Genomic DNA, 19422 nt, shown 5'->3' on the forward strand with positions numbered 1-19422 from the left:
ATTGTCAGTGCTCGTTAACATCAGTTTGGTTGTATAGTTAATATTAAACTCACAACTGCTCACAGACACATTCCAACAAGCTGAATAATGCTGGAGTGAGTTTACACAATTAACCGCAATCATAACTGTAATCGTTATCAGAATTGTAATCATAAATATTCCACACATGGAGCCCAGATACACCTTATAGGTGCTTAAAAAGAATTGCATTTATTGAAGTCTTATGTGTTTGTACATGCTCGGTGAGTTTCTTGATCACGTTCTTACTTTCTGGAAACACAAAAATAGTTTTGTGTCAAAAGGGTTTTCAATCACATAAAAATAATATTACGCAATATAGTAAATATTACTATCATATTATTGTATTATATGAAAAGCAATCTAAACAGTGGTTCTCAAGAATCCCATCTAAGATGGCATCTTCCAACTTCCAGCTGTGGTTGGGGTAGGGACAGGTGGAAAAAAGTAGCAAGGGAAGTGGAAGCATGTTGATTGCTGCACATTTGAACTCCATAGTACTTGCTGCTGCAATCACACACACAAGGAAGCACAAGCTTAAATTTACAGTATGTACAGTATTGTTATTACTAGAAACATGTTCCAAAATGCATATTAGTATGTGGAGACACATACATCACCACCATCGGTGTGTGTGTGAATGGGAAGCAACATTGCAAAACGCTTTGGATAAAAGCGCTATATAAGCGACTATTTACCATTTTTACCATTTACATACAAAATGTATGTGGAGAGGTGATGTCGACAGCTCCTGCAACCAAGACTCCTGCAGAGCAGAGATAATCAGAAGTTCTGAAAGTATTTGAGAAAGGCTCACCGTTCTGACCAATCAAAGGATTTCAATGATTTCAACTAGATCTGTACGTTTTGCGGCTTCTCATTCATTCTAAATGAATATTATGTGAAACACTAAGCAGAGAGTGACAGAGTGTAGCAGAGCAAATGGCGGAAAGGGCTGGTTTTGAGTCTTGATTTAAAGCTAGATTGTGTTGAATATTGTAGCTTTGAGGTTGAAGAAAAGTCCTAGATTTGGTCAAATACTGACAGCACACAGTGACTTCAAGCACAAGACACAACATGTTTAAAATTTACCAAATCATAATCTTTCCTTAATCTTTAAACCCATCAAGCTTTCACCAATCTTAACCCTGTACACTGTGGGATCACTCTGGTTAGTTTATGGTGAGAATGGGATCTGTTCATGTATCTGCATGTTGCTAATACCAGTTTGTCTACTTGACTAAATGTTAAACAGTGATGAATGTTTTGTATGTTCTTTTAAAGTGCATTCAACATTTGCTGCAAGTTTTTCTTTGGTTTATTGCCCAGATATGTCAATTGTGCAGTTGCTTCACATTTAATATTTTTCATTAAGAACAAGATCTACTGTCCCTCTTCCAGCTCTGTTTGAACAGTTAGTGGACAGAATTATTCTTGCCTGATTTCTTGTGATGCATTTTGGGTCTCTTAGATATTTCTATGTGTGAAAGTAAATGGAACCACGGTGGAAATGGACCAATTGTACACACCGGTCCACTGTCTCAACTTAAATCAAGCAAACTTCAGGCTTGTGCACTCCTGCATATAGTACATTGATAGTTTTACCAAGAGGAGCAACTTGTTCAAGAACACTATGATTAGTGGACAACCTGCTCTAACTTCTGAGACTGTTTTATAACACAAGCCAAGACACAAGACAGGTTCCTGCAGTTTGCAACACTTCAGTCACACGTTGTTGTAGGCATTGATACATGAGTGCCTATTCTCCTTCCTTTTCATTTTGTTTCTTTTCATTTCCTTCTCTTTCTTTTTCCCTTCCTTTCCTTGTTTGAAGTGAGAGGAAACTGTTTTGACAAGTGTGCAGTTTCTCAGTGATATTAATCCTACAAACATAACAATGATTTCCCTTGACTTTGCATGCAGACTGTCCTTTGTCTCACTCCTTACTCAAAATAAGTGATGTGTTGTTTGGCACTAAATAGCCTAATATGTCTCTATCCAAAAGGCCCTGCCCTCGTTGCAGTATTTCCCAACAACGCCTCGCACTGTACTGCTGACGTCTGTCTTTCCGGCATCCGTTCCAGGAGAACCCAGATAAGTGATGAAGTAGAAGAGGAAATGCAGGAAGAATTGAAAGGAGATTATGTCCAAACAGTTTTCTGCTCGCCGATGGAGGGGGGGGGGGGGGGGGGGGGGGGGGGGAGCTCATTGTTGGAAAAAATTAAACAAACAGGAGTAGGAAATCTAATTCTATTTATATTAGAACCTTCTCTTTACTACAATTGAATCAATTGTTTTTTTGCAGAGTAGATCGTGTTGATGTTGTATGCAGTAGGGTACATAGATGTACAATTCATCTTTTCAATTCTTGCAAAAAGAAATGGTCATCTATGTCACACACACGCACACGCACACACACACACACGCACACACACACACACATGCACCCGGCATGTGTTTCTAAGATAAGGACAAGCTAACACATGATGTGATGAATCATTAGAGACTCTATTTAAAGTAAATGGGGGTTGGCTGCATGATGAGGCGTTATGAGGAAAACAAACCAAACAAATGGATGTTTGAATGTTATTTTTTTAACTGGGTTAAACAAATGTTCTGGGCTTAAATTCAAAGTCCCATTGCGTATTTACTTCCTTTCCTACTGTCTGTCCCTGCAAACTGGCTGAAAATGTCTAGCTGATGTGTCTACTCATGTCATGAGCTCCCGGAAAATGCTTGCTGTGCATTTAGAGTGCTAATATGCCACATAAAGATCAAATAAAGAAATACAGGATGTTTTGTTGTGCCACCAACATTTGAATGTAGATCACAGAGGTGACAGGTCAGTGTAGTGGAATGTTATGGAAGCTGTAAACAATCTGTTTCTGTTAAATTTAAAAGTAAATGGATTACAGCTTTCAAGTACTGTGCCACTATTTAGTTGGCCTGCTCAGCAAAGTAACTGCTGAGGCCTTAGAGTGCAGCAACATTCCAAACACACATAGCTTTGTGTGTGTGTGGCAGTTACAGGGGAAGGAAGGAGGGGCGGTTGTCCACCAATCTCACAGTTGTTGGTTCAATCCCCGGCTCTTCTGGTCAAATGTTGAAGTGTCCTTGAGCAAGACACTGAAACCCAACTTAGTTGCTCCCGGTGAGTGTTGGCCCGTTGTATAAATGTGTGAGTGTGAGTGCATAAGAAGATGGGTGAATAAAAAGCAGTGTTAGAAGCAGTGTTAAGTTCTTTGAGTACCAATAGATGGAAAAGCCCTATATAAGTGCAGACCATTTACATAATCAGACGGGTTTTAAACAAAGGAGGCCCCACCCAGCCACCAGGGCAACCTTGGTGCCAGTCCCAAGCCAAGAGAGTTGCGGCAGGAAGGGCATCTGGTGCCTAGATTGTCTGATTTAATCTATTTTATTAATTGAACTGGATGTCTTTAAGGTTACTGTAGGATATAAACATATAAAACTAAGAGAAAAAAAATTACCTGTTCCATGGTCTGATAATGTAATAGTACCTTAATAGGATGCACCTAAATAGTGCTTTTCTGCCTCACTAGTACCCAGAACCACCATTCAGGTATTCACATACACACAGTCAGGCAAAGCTACCATGCAACTGACCTGACCAGTGGAAGCACTTTATACAACATAACACATGTGACAGGACACCATCATTGGTGGATGACCCTTCTCCTAATCCACAGCCAGCTGGGCTGGTTAACTAACGCTGGTGTAGTGAGCTGATGTGAAAATATGTTGCATTGTATGGTGCAAAATATAAGATATTGATATATAATGTTTAAAAAAGATAAGGTTGGCTCTGTCATGTTATATTCCAGATATTACCACAGTTTTGTTACAAGGGGGCGGCTGTAGCTCAGTTGGTAAAGGCAGATGTCTACGGATCAAAGGGTGAGTGGTTCAACCCCCGTCCCTGACTATATGTCGTAGTGTCCCTGGGCAAGACACTGAACCCCTAACAGCCCTTTCCCCTCCCGAGCTGTGCAGTGCCGGTCCCAGCCCGGTAGAAATTGGGGAGGACATCCAGCGTACAAAAACTGCCAAATCAACATCCTCTGCCAAATCTTCTGCCTGCCGTGGGCAGGGAAGGGAAATGGAGCTAAAGAGCAGGAACTCTGAAAACATTAAGGACCAGATAGAGACAGAAATTCACTGAGAGTCAGAGAGTCATGTAATAAAGACTTAAAGAATGAGTTTCACCAATAAGATTTTAGTAGTCTTTACTTAGTTTAAAGTTTTATGTTACTGCGTGACTACATATAAATAACTTTTAAAATAGGATCATTATGATTCGCTCTCTTTTTGGCTTTTAATTTGTAGGAAAGTGGCACCAGAAGCTACAGTAAACGGCTCATTTGGGACTTTCATTCCTATGCTCAATAAAACTCTGGGGTAGCTGCAGAGTTTTCCTTCAGAAAATAGCATAATTATAGTAGAAATGTGAACGAGAAGAGCCAAAATCTTTTCAGTGAATGGATCCAAATGCTAAGTGAAAGACTTTTACTATCACTAGTACAGTTGTTCAGAATTGGTCTGTTATTGACGTTTACAACAATGAATATACTGTTTGTTTAAACTTTAAACATTATGATCCTAAAAAAGAAATGATGGCTCAAGTGATTTTTTTCCCAAGTCATTAAAAGGACTTTATTGGGAAAAAACACAAGAACATCCTGACACGCACTCATGAGATGCTGGTGTTCTCTAATTGCTAACTAGCTCTAATCCCCAAACGCTACAAAGCAAAGACACTGTGATCCCTGGATTATTCTCCAGAGTTTGGACATAGGCAGCTGTTGCATTAACGTTAGCAGAATCTTCCCACAAACGGCACAGTGAAAAGGCTCATTTCACTTCTTTAGTGATTCTGATTCTTACAGTGATTCTCATGTTGCTTGGATCCAGGGCTTCCCCTTCCTGTCAGTAACATTCCATAAGCCCTACCAAAGATTTCCCCCCCAAATATGATGCTTTCTGTTAAGACAAAAAGTTTCCCTCCTGGACAAACACTGCCAGCATGCAGGGTGAGAGTATCAAGTGGAATCAAATGTTGTTTGCCTCAGGAGGAAAAAAGGAAATAATTTGGGATAGTTTCTAAGAGAAACCTGCAAGTGTGTGAAATCCACCAGTGATCCTGATCAGGCAACAGAGGCCAGAGAGACACTTCCAGGATCAATAGCACCAACACTCCCTGACGCATGGAGCAATAGAAAGAACAATATAAACAGACACATACAGGTTATAATATGTAATATAATATATGTAATATGTACATGTATATATATTTTTTTATCAAGTCAATCAGTTACTAATTAAATCAGTCTAATTAAGTTAGTCCGGACAAGAAAGATTTAGCTTCTGACAGTCCTGACATATTTTGGGGAGGTAATCACAAAAATAAGATAAAATTTAACCAATCCTGTACCATTTTTTATCACTTATTTTTGTATTTTACTGTCACATTATTAGTTTATCAACGTTTGATTGTAGTAAATGATTCTTTCTGTATCTCCTACATGTCCCGGCATGCATGCAGGGACCGTTGCACAATATCTGTAGAACTTGCATAGGATGGTTGCCTGGGAATGCTTAGGTTTAGTGTCTGCCACTGTAAGGGCTAAAGGTAAGTCACAATGTAGCAGCCAGGCCTGTTTGACTCACTGTGGTGCAGTTGGTGAAACTAGAGATGTATCACTAATTTCAAATAGCAAATAATGCATTCTCTCTATATCAACACATTAATAAACATGCTATGGTATAGTTAGTAAGCAATTTAATATTTTAAAGATTTCAACAGTATATGATACAGTCATTCTGAAAAAACATTTGTGTTCAGGTTTGCATGGGTCTCATGCTTCTGGTAAGATCCCCCCTTGCAGACATAAAATATCAATAAAGCATAGTGCTACAAAGCTTTTGAGCACATTCTTGCTCCTCAGAAGATAAACTCTGTACATGTTGCACACATTTTAGTACAAAACGTCAGTCAGGCACACAACATGTCTAATCATTTAATAGGCTTGAGGGTTGGATTTTGCTGAGCACATGAGTGCTCCCAAGAGGATAAACCCTTTGGATTTGAATGACTAAAAGACCAGAACTTCTAAAAATCCAGCTGAACAAAACACAATCGTTTTCACTGTTGAGCTGTAGCTCTGAAAAAGAATGAATCTTCGTATTAGTTGATGAGTTTTACCACTGAGGGAGCGATCAGTTAGGGTTGTGGGTGATTCCAAAGAATTAGGAACCACTGAGTGAGGACAACAATAAAGGGTCTTGAGTTTCCACAGGGGTCAGAGTGAAATGCATGACCTTTATATTCTTCCCAAAAAGGCTGGACTCATAGGAGCACTGTGAACAATGGACAGAGAAGTCAAACAAGGGAAGAAAAGCCTGAAAAAAGCATTAACTGCAAATGTCAGCTGAAAGTAATAAGAGTCCATTGTTGCATAGTAATGAACTTCTGTTGTTGTGCTGGCTTAACGTTAAAATTACCACATTTTTCAGTTGTGTAGAGATCGGCTGTCAACAACATGGCATTCCTTCATTAATATCATCCTCCTTTTACGGCTCCTCCTTCTTTGCCTTGACTTCTGCTGCTCACAGCCAATAATATGCTGCAACATTAGCTTACCCTCAATCCACAAGACAACAGGTGGACAGACACATACTGGACATATTTCAGCGCACTGCGAACGGCTGCTTTCAATTAGTGGTGTGAATGTGTGTTTGTGTGTGGGTTTGTGTGTGCTTGTGTGTGTGTGTGGTTCTATTCAGGTAAGGATGTGTAAATTAAAGAGTTGTGTGTGAGAGTGTTTGGATGGGTAATGGAGTAGGAAATGCTGGTGGAAACAGAAGTGTGGAGTCTTATTACAGATCCCCACCATCACGACTTCACCCGACACCACCCCCATCATGCCCATGGGTAATGTCACTCACTAATTTAATTGGTTTTATTTTTTTTAACAGTTAAAAGCTAATTTCCTTTAAAGTACTCCTGGTCCCTGCTGTGCTCTGAGACAGTACTCTCTAGAACAACAGTACAGGTAGCGACATGTCTGTCACAAAGAAAGTGAAAGCAGTCTGTGTTTCTACAGTGGGTGAACTCTAAGGTAAATGTTAAGCAACCTGCACACCTGGCTTACTGTGTTATGAACCTGACTTGAGAGATGCAATGCAACAGCTTTTTGTGTTTGTACAGAGTGAAAAGAGAATCAAATCACTTACAGAACAATATAGAGACTGATTATTACAGTTCTTTGGATTAAATGGATGCAATTTACATTGAAGAAATGATGTGTAGGTCTTACAGGATTTAAAAAAAAACCGTTATGGCCACAGAAGAAGCTTCACAAAAGAGTGACTTGAAGCTTTCATAGAAATATCTCTTCTTTTAGACTATATCAACAGATCATTGCAAAACGGTGCAGGTGAAGAGTGCGGTAGGATTTGTTATCTCAAGTAAAATCACTATGGGATACTGGGATATTAATGGTATTTGGTATTTTGTTGGCCATTGTGTAATGTACAGTGCAAATGGATAAAACACATGCAAATAGACTAAACACAAGCAAATAAAAAAAAAAAACCCAACTTCAACAATTTGGCAATGCGGGCACAGCATTAAGAAACATTCTTTTGAAAGAAGTCTAAAATATTCTTGTGTTGCATATTTTCTCTGTTTTGTTGATGCAGGGACCTTTAGCACACACACACACACACACAAAAAAAACGCTTCAGTTTCTCATTTAGACTGGCCATTTTTCATTTCAGCCTGTACGTTAACTGAGAAATACTGTAATAAATATACTGCAGTCCAAGCGAGACAGTGTGCCTCCCTCCCTCACCGTCCTGCGAGGGAGGCCATGTAATGTGGCTATAGCCAGGTCCAGCTCAGCAAAGAGATGGTGCTTCGGGGGTTCTTTTTGATTGTTTGTTTGATTTTAGTAATTCATGCTTTCTTTATAAAATACTGAATGAAAAGACTTTTCATCAGCATGTACTACAGGTCTTGTGTAATCTTTGTCAATATATTCATGTTTAATAATATTGAAGAAAATTTCAGACCCAGACCCAGATCAAGTAGAAATGTTTCTAAATGTTTCTTGCTAGGAATAAAGCAAACAAGCTAAAACATGTTAGTGTGTTAGTGTTAGTTGGAAAATCAATTAAATACCTTTGTAATGCATGCTTTTTTTTAAACCAAGGTACTTAGCCTAACTAATTATTTATTATTATATTAAATATATTTCACAATCCATGATTGGAAGTTGTACTTTAATTAATATTTTTAAATCCTCAATAAAATCCTAAATAATATGCATCATAATATTTCTTAAAGTAAAGCCTCAGTATGCAGCTGCAGCATTGAAATGCTACACTCTGCCCTTCCTCTCCCTGCTCCACTAAGTTCTTCTGCCACCTGCTACAGCTTGCCACACTCTGCACAGCCCTTCAGGTGTTAGTCCTTCAGCTAATAAACATAATAATCAAAGAGAAATCTTTGAAATTCTCTGATTGGTTAGAAGTCTGAACAAATTTTAGAAGCAAACCTTCACTGCTTCACTGTGCTGTTAAATGAGTATATTTTCACTGAAGCAGTTGACAGCACCTCCCCACAATAAGATAAACTTTAGTTAGGAACATATATCTATTAACATATTCAAAAAAAGTCACATAAAGCTTTACAAGTCCGTCACCATAGTAACAACAAGCTAAACAAGCTCCCTGTATGTATGGATGTGAAGAAAAATATTCTTTACAAGTTTCGGTCAGACGGAATATGTGCTGCATATGCTCAGTAATCAGTCCGAGAAACTAGAAATATGACTTTTTATAAACTAAATAATGAATGAATTAATAAAATCATTAATATTTACCAAATAAAGATGAAAGTAACTATTAGTTACATTTTTTATTTAAAATATTTGTTTTACAGACCATTGTATATGTTGAAACTGTTAAATTGTTCCCATTTGTAACGTTTTGTTATCACACACACACACATACATATATATATATATATATATATATATATATATGTGTGTGTGTGTGTGATTGGGTTTCTGTGTAAATTCTTCTGTGTCCACAGCTGTTGTCAACATTCCATACTGGAGTCTGCTGGACTTCCAGGAGCGGACACACACACAATCATGCACACACACACACACACACACACACAAGGTTCAGCTATGTCAGCTATCTGTTCTTTATAAGGGACTTTATTAGCTGATAACATACACTGCTTGAACACACAGCTTCCCACTGCCAATCAACAGCTTGCTGAGTATGGTGTCATGGTAACAAGTGATTACAATCTGTTGGAATGTAAGTATGTTGATAAAGAGCAAAAAGAAGAAAGTGGGCCGATCTCAGTCAGAGGTGTTTCTGTGATGAGTCATCAAAATGTGTGTGAGTGCTTGCACGTTTGTGTGTGTGTTGGGTGTATGTCAATCCTGTTGTCAGTGGGTGTAGGTGTGTTGGTTACTATGTATGTTGTGTAATGACTAACATAAAAAGGGACTTTTCACATTCACACACCACGCACACATCAGAAAACACTTTCACAGACTATCTGCAGGATACACTCCACCATCAGCCTCTGCGTGCGACTGTGGGCCTTCACTCTAACTAATTAGTTACTGGGTCCACACTGGTTCTCCTCTCCTCCTTCTCTCCTCTGTTATGGAAGGAGGAGTTGTGGTTGTCCACACATTTGCTGCCTTAATGCTGTGGCACAAATGGATTGTTGTACTTCCACCAAAGGCTTTGGCTGCGCCCTCTGCTTTAGGGTTTGCACATTGTGCTGAAGACATAGGGGCAACTGTGGCCCAGGAAGGTAGAGGAGTTGTGGAGCAATCTTTTAACTTAAGCAAGACACTGAACCCCAACTTAGTTGCTCCCGGTGAGTGTTGGCCAGCTGCATAGCAGCTCCCCCATTGGTGTGTGTGTGATTGTGAGTGTGAATGTGTGTAAAGCGCTTTCAGTGCCAATAGGTAGAAAAGCACTATATAAGTGCAGAACATTTACATTGACATGGACGTGTTATGGTCCAGTTTCTGCCTGAAGCACTAACTCCCTGGGAAGAAGGGCACAGACGTGACACAACCTGATGCAGCATCAGGTTGGGGTTGTAGTTGAATTTGAAACTAACGTTAATAGAAAGGTAGTTTCATTTCAGCACGTTATGCTAGGGCTTCAGTTTTAACATACTTTCTGATGGTGTCTTTTTTGCTAGGTGTCAAGTAGTAGACCAAGTAGTAGAGCCTCTGTGTCACAGAGGAAGTTTTACATTTACATTTTTGTATCATATGAGAAACCAACATCACGACACCCCCTCTGTGACAACATTGTGGACGGAAACAAAACTCTCAGAGACAGAAGGGGAAAGTGCAGTCTGATGGCTGTGGTGAATGTTTCCTGTACACCCATTACGATACAGTAATACTGCATGTGACCTGAAAACAACGATCATGAAAGAACCCAACACTAATGACAACATGTGTCCTTTCTAATGACTCTTTCATCTGTCGTACTGTTGACCAGAACATACTCACAGTGTGCAAAAAACAACTCTAAGTCTCTATTGCTCTGCCTTTATTGGGAAATTCCTTTGGCTATCAACTTCACCTGAGTCAGGGAAACAGCATCCTGTCATGATGTCACCCTTTAAACATTCTCAACACATGGACATCAGTGCAGACAACAGCTGGATTAAGTACAAGGACACACAAACTGATGGACAGTGGGTTATTCTAAACAAGTGCTCATACTTGGGAAAAAAAAAAAGCGTGTGCTCATAGCTGTTGCACTTTTGGCGAGCTCCCACCAGAGCTGTTGCATAATAACCTAATGGGGTAGCTAGTCCATCATTTAAACACTGAAGTAACTTGTTTGTGATATCTACAAGAACCTCTCTGGGCTTCTAGAGGTTTGAAAAAATGCTCTCTATCCAATTTTTTAATAGCAATGCCCATGAGAAAGAAATTGACCTCTCAGTAAAGACCATGGGTAAATTCAAACCTACATCAAAAGCGCTTTAAAACACTGGTAATGTTGGTGCATTTTGAGGCTTTGGTACAATAACTAAAATGTAGAAAGTCACATGTCTCACATGTGACTTTTCTTCAGAACTCCATGTCCATTTGAGGATAAATTGTGGACTTTGACAATCGTTTCATTTTTATCTAAAGCCATATTTAAGTAAAAGCTTTCATTTTTCCAGTTTTTAAGCTAACAAGACTGTGTGTGAGGTAGGGGAATTTATCAATAAACGTATCAATAAAAACAATAAATTATCAATAAATTATATATTACTTATTAATGTTCAAAATAAAAAGTTGGGCATTGCTTTCGAAGGCAGTCACATAACTTTTCTAATTACTTTTTCATTACTCTCACACAGTGTTAATGAGATGTGGTGTTATATAAAGTAACATATTGAAGGCACCAAATTCAGCTACACATCTTTAACACATCTCTCACACTTTTAATGACGGGTTTTCCGGTCCAGGGGCTCTTCACACACAGATGTCATGAAACATTTATGTGTCTCAAAAGTATTCTGGATGGTAGTAACTCAACAGTCCTGAAGTAAGGAATGACAAAACGTATATATCCTAACTATGATTTATGGAGCAAATATACTGATGCCAACTATTTCCCAAGATTACTTTATGTAAAAAGTATTCTAATATCGATGGGTTTACTATTTCTAAATTTTTTTGGGACTAAACTGGCCCATTTTCTAATTTATCAAAGTATATACAGTAAGTAAACTGTATTTTGTAGTTAGTTTGATGTGAAACCAATGTGAGAATAGTACCCTTTTAATTTTTATTTAGTACTGAAAACTATAGTAAAAGTGAATTTACAAATATACTATTAGGTGAACAGATTTACACCTTTGACACAATTTCAGTTTCTTAAAACATACTGCTAACTAGTCCAATTTAATTTGTCATTATTTTTTCATATAGTGACATGCTGTAACACAGCATCATTTCAACAGACATACCATCAAAACATGATGCAACAAAACAATCTGTGATGTTTACAAAAAGTACATTGCTGACCTATATGCTAAGTAAAGTTCACAGAGTAGCCAGGTAGCATCACAGACATCTTTCCATTATTTGTAACTAATTATCTTATTTAGGGTTGCGCGGGGGTTGGAGCCGAGCCCAGCTGTCAGAGGGTGAGAGTTGGGGTCGGCCCTGGACAAGTCTCTATTCTATCTCACGGCCAACACAGACACCTAACATGCATGTTAGGTGTAATCTCTACACAAAAAATCTTACCTGTGTACAGATACATTTTTAATAATAATAAAATTAGGTTTTAATGGGGATCAGTGGATGTCTGCTGTCAAACTCACTCCGTCATTTCAAAGTCAATCAAATGAGGTATTTGCTTCTTATAACTACCAACGCTCCAACAGTTTCCTTTGCTGATCTGTGTATCTTAAAACAAATCGCTGTGTGTGCAGGTAAAAGGAAAGGAACAGATGATTTACAAAAAAAAAAAACTCTTGCTGTTTCTTTGCCCAACTTGTCTGGAGTGGGGGTTATCAATGAGAGCACAGAAATAACATAATAATAATAAGCCTTTGAAATAAACACAGTCTCCTACTCACGTTTTCAAAGAGGCTTAAAAATTAACTCTTAAAATGTGACTCCAGTGGAGCAGTTTAATGTTAATTTATAACTGAATATGACTCACTGACATGACTTGTTGTCCACATGCTGTAGCTAAAGTTTCTCCAACAGGCTACACCCCCAACTCTTATCAAGTCCTTTCTAAATGCCAGTTGGATCAGATGGCCTGTATGATGGTTTATGTGCTCACGTGCATCAGTGTACACACAAGATGTGACCAATAAGGGCAGGCCTGGCCCCTAAATGCCCGTCCATAACACCAGGTTTGGTTTGCTAATAGCTGGGAGAGCCCTCGTTGCTATGGTAAAGGGCAGAAAACAGAGATGGAGGAAAAACTAGAAGAAAATATGCTCAGAGAGGAACTCTGTCTGCAGTTTGGACATTTTTGTTTATTATAAATCAAAAACAATTGGGTGCTTTCTTAAGTATATCTCAAAAGTATGAAAAGCACTGGCCAAATATACTTATTTCTTGGTGTAAACCTAGTATACTTAGTTACTGTTTCAATTTTGTTAGTAGGCCTATATCTCAGATATATATTTGAGTAAACTGAAAGTAATTTTAGTTTTAAAAGTATACTGTACTAACAGTACACTTGAAAACCGGCTTCTTTGATAAATTATCTGCTTCTGACACCAGGCTAACAAGCTGACTAATAAGTGGTTATATATTAAAAAGTCACAATATAGATTCCAAATGTTATAACATGAAATGAGTAATTGATGAGTAAACATTTTTATCAGAATTTCTGCTATGTTGTTAGAATCTTAGAAGAGTTAATCATTTCACAAATTTCACAATAGAAGAGCCATCATTCATGATTGTCAGGTAATGGAGATTCATTACAGTAAGACAAGCTCAGCTGTCGCATGCATGGTTTAACACACGCAGTGTATCAGAATGAATGCACTGTATGAACCACATGTGTAATGGCCTGATATCACAGAACACATTTCAGGAACAAGACTTTACTCAAAGCAGGAGCCCTTTGTCACGTCTGCACATAGATAACCTTTGGTTGCACAAGATGTCAAGGTTTATTTTGGCCAGCCAGTTTTCTCTAACTTCACTTTCTCTTCAGCGAATCTGCCAGTGCATATATGTTGTTTCAGTAATTTCACCAGATCACAGTTTCCCTTGTGTTAATAATTTACATAAATAGCAAGTGGAAAATATGTTCACTTTGAACATATCCAGGTAATATATCTTCAAGCATTAAAGTGTGGTTAAAATGTTTTAAGTTGTTTAGACTCACAGCACCTGGTTGAGCTTCACTCAAAAGCTTTTAGAAGTAAATATATCTCTGCACTGTTGCCAGTCCTGTCCTGCCGAGTAACTTAGAGTCATGGGAGGTTTGTTATGGAGTTATAAGGCTTATCAGCTACAAAAGTCACATTCTGTAGATTTAACCAAATTGCTCTGGAGTCCAATTCAAACCTGTGGTCTTACAGTTATTAAATCTGTAAACCTTCACTTAATATTTAGACTTTCCGACATTTCAAACAGGAGACCATAGTTCAAGTCCAGTGTGAAACAACTGCTATTTCTGCTGTGGTAACCTGTTACATGATGCACGTCATGTGGGACATCAAATGTGATGACACTGATTTGTCAAGCAAACCTTTTGACTAACCATAACCTAAGGTTCCCCTTAAGTTTTGTGCTTAATTTTTAATCAAACTGCTGCTTTTGCGCAGTTCAAGTCCTGTGTAATTGTAAAACTGGCTGCCATTTTGGCTCCATTGGTGTGTGATGCCAAAAGGTGCACAATTTTAACAGATGCCTGCCTCTCTATATGCCTCTCTTAGGGCATTACAGTTAGAGGAATTATAGACCTAACCATCTCCTTGCAACACTTTTTCTGTTTATTAAGTGTAACATTGGTGCTTTAGTCACTTAAAATTGCATCACAACATATTCCATCACGTGATTATGTTCCATTATGTCCCTACCTGCAGTTTAAATGTGGTAGCATTTAGTTGCACAGAAATCGAATTATCAGGACACAGGGTTAACCCAACATATTGTAGTTAGAGTGGAAATCTGAGGAAGCTGCAGCTGGAGCCTAATGAGCGTTTTAAGGCGAACTGAGCTTTAAGGTAAACTACTGTGCTCTGCTACATACTTTAAAGGTTAACTTACACAGTGTTATGTCACATAATTAAACACTGTATTTTATATATACTGGATGTTATAAATAATAATATAGGAAGCCAATTTAATAATTATTTGTGAATAACTTTTACTTTATTGTCATTCAGTGTTGCTCACTTACAGTGGACAAACAGAATGAAATGGTGGCTCCAGAAACATTGCACTAATAAAATATATAAGTGTATTAAAAACATATGTTTTGCGAGTTAAACAGCCTGATAACTAGGGGGAAGACACTTGGAGGAATCTCCCTGTTTTGCCATGGATGCTGCGGAACCTTTTCCCAGAGTGCAACAGGGAGAACAATCCATGGTTAGTACCTTCTGATGTGCTTTGAGGAGGACAGAGTGTTTGGGATCTTTACCCCCCAGGACCTTAGTAGCTGCTGACCACCTCCACTGCTGCATTATTGATGAGGAGTGGTGGGTGACTGTGCTGATTCTTCCTGAAGTTGATTATTTCTTTTGTTTTTTTCCACATTCAGGCTCAGGTTGTTTGCTACAGACCAGTCTACAAGATGATTCACCTCCTGTCTATATGCCAGGTCACTGTAATCCTGTATGAAGCCCATCACTGTTGTGTCATCCGCATACTTCACTATGTGGTTGGTGGTAGACCTGAAAGGGCAGTCGTGGGTCATCAAGGTGAACAGCAGTAGGCTGAGAACACAGCTTTGTGGGGAGCCTGGGCCCAGGAAGATGACGCTGGAGCTGTTTCCCTTCACCCTTATGTACTGGGGCCTGTTGATGAGGAAATCAAGCGGTTACAAAAGTGAGTGCTGTAGCCCACGAGTTTCTGTTTGCGTACCAGATGTTGTGGGATGATGGTACTGAAAGCTGATGAGAAGTCCACAAACAGCATTCGCACATGCGTATTCCTTATCTCCAGATGTTCCAGACTGAGGTGAATTTGTTTGATTTGTAGTATGCGATGACTTGAATACCCTGCCACATATGTGTGGTTTCCATACAGTCCGGGAAGTCCTGGGTTATCTGACTCTTGTTGTCCTGAGCATTGTCCTGTCACCTAGTTTAAAGGCATCATTCTATGCTTTGAGCATATTCCGTAAATCATCCATCATCCAGGGTTCCTCATTGGCCCATGTGGTGATGTTTGTAATGACAGTTAGTCATCCATGCATTTTTGTGTGTTGCCAGACACGGACTGAGCATAGTCCTCTACCTGCAGGTGTGGATGCAGTAACGCAGCTGTCCTGAACATGTCCCAGTTCAAGTCACTCTTAGGAGGAATGGTTGAGATTAAATAAGCTAATGCTTCTTTTAACTCCTTTTGGAATGTGTTGACAAAATATTTATCCTCATGTCTGTTTTATGTTTTGTATTTTTAATAAATATAGATTTTTTGTCTTTTTGGGCTGATAGCTTTTATTATGATTTTTTTTATTTGAATATTCGAAATGAAATTAATTTACGTTTTTCTAATGTATTGAGAGCAGCGTCATATCTAGTCATCAGGGGCTTAAATACAAGACAAACTGCATGTATACTGTAAATTTAAAATGAATAGTGTTGGTGATAATGGAGAGTTATGATATATATAACTTTTAGATTTAGGCATTTGGCAAGAATATTTCATAGACAAATGAAAGTAAACTGATTCCACTCCTCGTATGAAATATCTTTATCTGGGAATATGTGGAAAAATAATTTCTTTTCATAGCATATCAAATTGCTCATGTTATTTTTGCGATTCATATATTTGATATTTCAGCTTGGGCCCTGTTTAACTTACTTTTGCCAACAATGTTATATATAGATAGATAGACATATCTATCTATCTATATATATATATAGAGAGAGAGAGATAGATATAAAAGTTCTGTACGTATAATAAACTCAACCTGAAGTAAAAAAAAAATATCTTGCATTAAAGTAAATGGACTTTATGGATGAGTTTAGTCCATGAGCCAGGCCCCGACAATGCAGTGTATGTGTTTATGTGTTTCTTGGAGCCAAAGAAACTAAGCAGACACCTCATGAATCAAAATAAAATATCCTTTTAATAGCTTGCTGAGCTAACGTGACAGCAGAACGTCTGTCCCCTCTGTGTCCATATTTCCATTATTGTGAAACGCCTGGCAACGATGTCACACAGACATCGAAAAAACTTCAAGATGTTAACAATCAGACACAGAGGGAGACTACAAACATGCATAATTCATTCTCAGGGAAAAAATGGTTGGTTAAACAGGTTTAATGAAGTCAGTTAGTAGGTCACAGTGTAGTTAGTGCTCGCAAAGTGTTAGTGCTCACTGGGTTGGTTGGACAACTTTTGAAGACATTTGGCAGTTGGAATTAACGAACACAACACACACACGCACACACACACCCACGCCTTCACGCTCTGACACATCGTATAATCAGTTCAGGACTAACATCATCTGTCTTGTAAATGTTATGATCTCACAGTAGCAGTTATGATACTGGTTGATCCACAGTTTTAGGGAAATACATCTCTTTATGGTTTCAGATTCATTGACTAACCGCAGAGTTTGGATATAATCTTCAAACATCCCTGCCTATAACCTATTGTCCACAAGCTGTGATTGTAAATCCCTGTCAGTGAGACTTTGCACTCTGTGACATGCCATTTACCTATTTATACACATTAGGAAATTCAATGTGGTTGTTGGTAACAACAATTTAATTTTATGTTTTAAGGATTGAATTTGACAAAGACTTTGAATAAGTTTTTTGAGAATCTCCATTTGTGCCATCAGGCTGCACTGTTGTTAATAAAAACATATCAGTGAGCTTTGCTGATCCACTTTCAAACATGATCGGATCTGTCAACTCTGCGAAGTGAAAGAAGTAGCAAATGTTTTATACTGTCCTTTTTATTATAAATACAGGGGTATATTTGGAAAATCAAAAGGAGATTACTTTAGTATGAAAGATGTATACATCATAGATTTGAAAATCCTTCATCATGTCTTAGTATATAGATAATACTTGGTCTTTTAAAAAAAAGTGTCTTGTATCGATAATTTGATTATTATGTGTCTATTATCTACTTTTTATATTATAAGTGGTTAATCCACTGGAAGCTTTTTCTGTTTTGTGGGTCAGGTAATTTCATATGGATATAGACAAACTTGATGGTATGACATGAAAATAAAAAAATCATCCAATCATTAATGGGTGGTCGGGGTGGTCGAAGTAGATGCCGAAGTACAAAGCACATGACTCCTTAGTCCCCTGTGTTGTTAGGTTAGAAAGGTTTAGTTTAGTGAAAATTTGGGGAATTATATAAAAAAAAAAACTTGTGTCTGAAGTTACCAATAAGTCAGGCAGTCAGTCAGTGTATAAACTCATTCCTAAAACATCTTTAGAACGTGTAATAATCCCCATGAGCAAACTGTTGCCATGATTCAGTCTAAAGAAACAGGCCTACGAAACAACTAAAACCATCTGAAGAAAATTAAGAGGAGTTATCATTCTGGGGGCTGAAAAAAGGGGAAGAGGAGAAAAGTGGTAAGTGAATACAGTGGTAAGTGAAGCAGATAATAAGAATTAAATATAATACTACAACTTCCTTTCCTTTCGGCTGTTGCCTTTCAGGGGTCAACACAGCGAATCATGTGCCTCCATCTAACCCTGCATCCTCTTCTCTCACACCAACTAACTTCATGTCCTGCCTCACTACATCCATAAATCTCCTCTTTGCTCTTCCTGTAGACCTCCTGCCTGGCAGCTCCAACCTCAGCATCCTTCTACAGATATATTCACAGTCTCTCCTTCAAACCACCTCAATCTGGCCTCTCTGACTTTATCTCCAACACATCTAACATGAGCTGTCCCTCTGATGTCCTCATTCCTGATCCTGTCCATCCTCGTCACTCCCAAAGAGAGCCTCAACATCTTAAGCTCTGCTACCTCCAGCTCTGTCTCCTGTCTTTTCTTCAGTGCCACTGTCTCTAAGCCGAACAACATCTCTGGTCTCACCACCGCCTTGAACACCTTTCCTTTCATTCTTGCTGATACTCTTTTATCTCCTGTCCAGAGCAGACCTCCACCTCTCTAGATTTTCCTCCACCTGCTCTCTGCTCTCGCTACTAATCACAATGTCATCTGCAAACATCATAGTCCATGGAGATTCCTGTCTAACCTCATCTGTCAGTCTGTCCATCACCAGAGCAAACAAGAAGGGGCTCAGAGCTGATCCTTGATGCAGACCCACCTCCACCTTGAACTCCTCTGTCACACCTACAGCACCTCACCACAGTCTTAAAGCTCTCATACATGTCCTGCACCACTCTAACATACTTCTCTGCCACTCCAGACGTCCTCCTATAATACCACAGCTCCTCTCTCTCCACTCTGCTTTTATAGCCATAACTGGTGAAGACACAGTTGAATGGAAGGAACTTTCACCTATATCACCTTGCTTCTTTTGTTTACTTTGAAATTTAACATTAGTTAACTAAGATAGCCGAACAGGCTAATGTGTACAGCTTTGCTGTCGGTAACTAGAGCCATTTCTCAGTATATGTTCTTCTCTGTACTTGCATTCTGGCAGACTCAGTTAAAGCCCAAGTGCTGTTCCA

Source organism: Channa argus, chromosome 7 (assembly GCF_033026475.1).
Source record: "Channa argus isolate prfri chromosome 7, Channa argus male v1.0, whole genome shotgun sequence".
NCBI classification, from domain to species: Eukaryota; Metazoa; Chordata; class Actinopteri; order Anabantiformes; family Channidae; genus Channa; species Channa argus.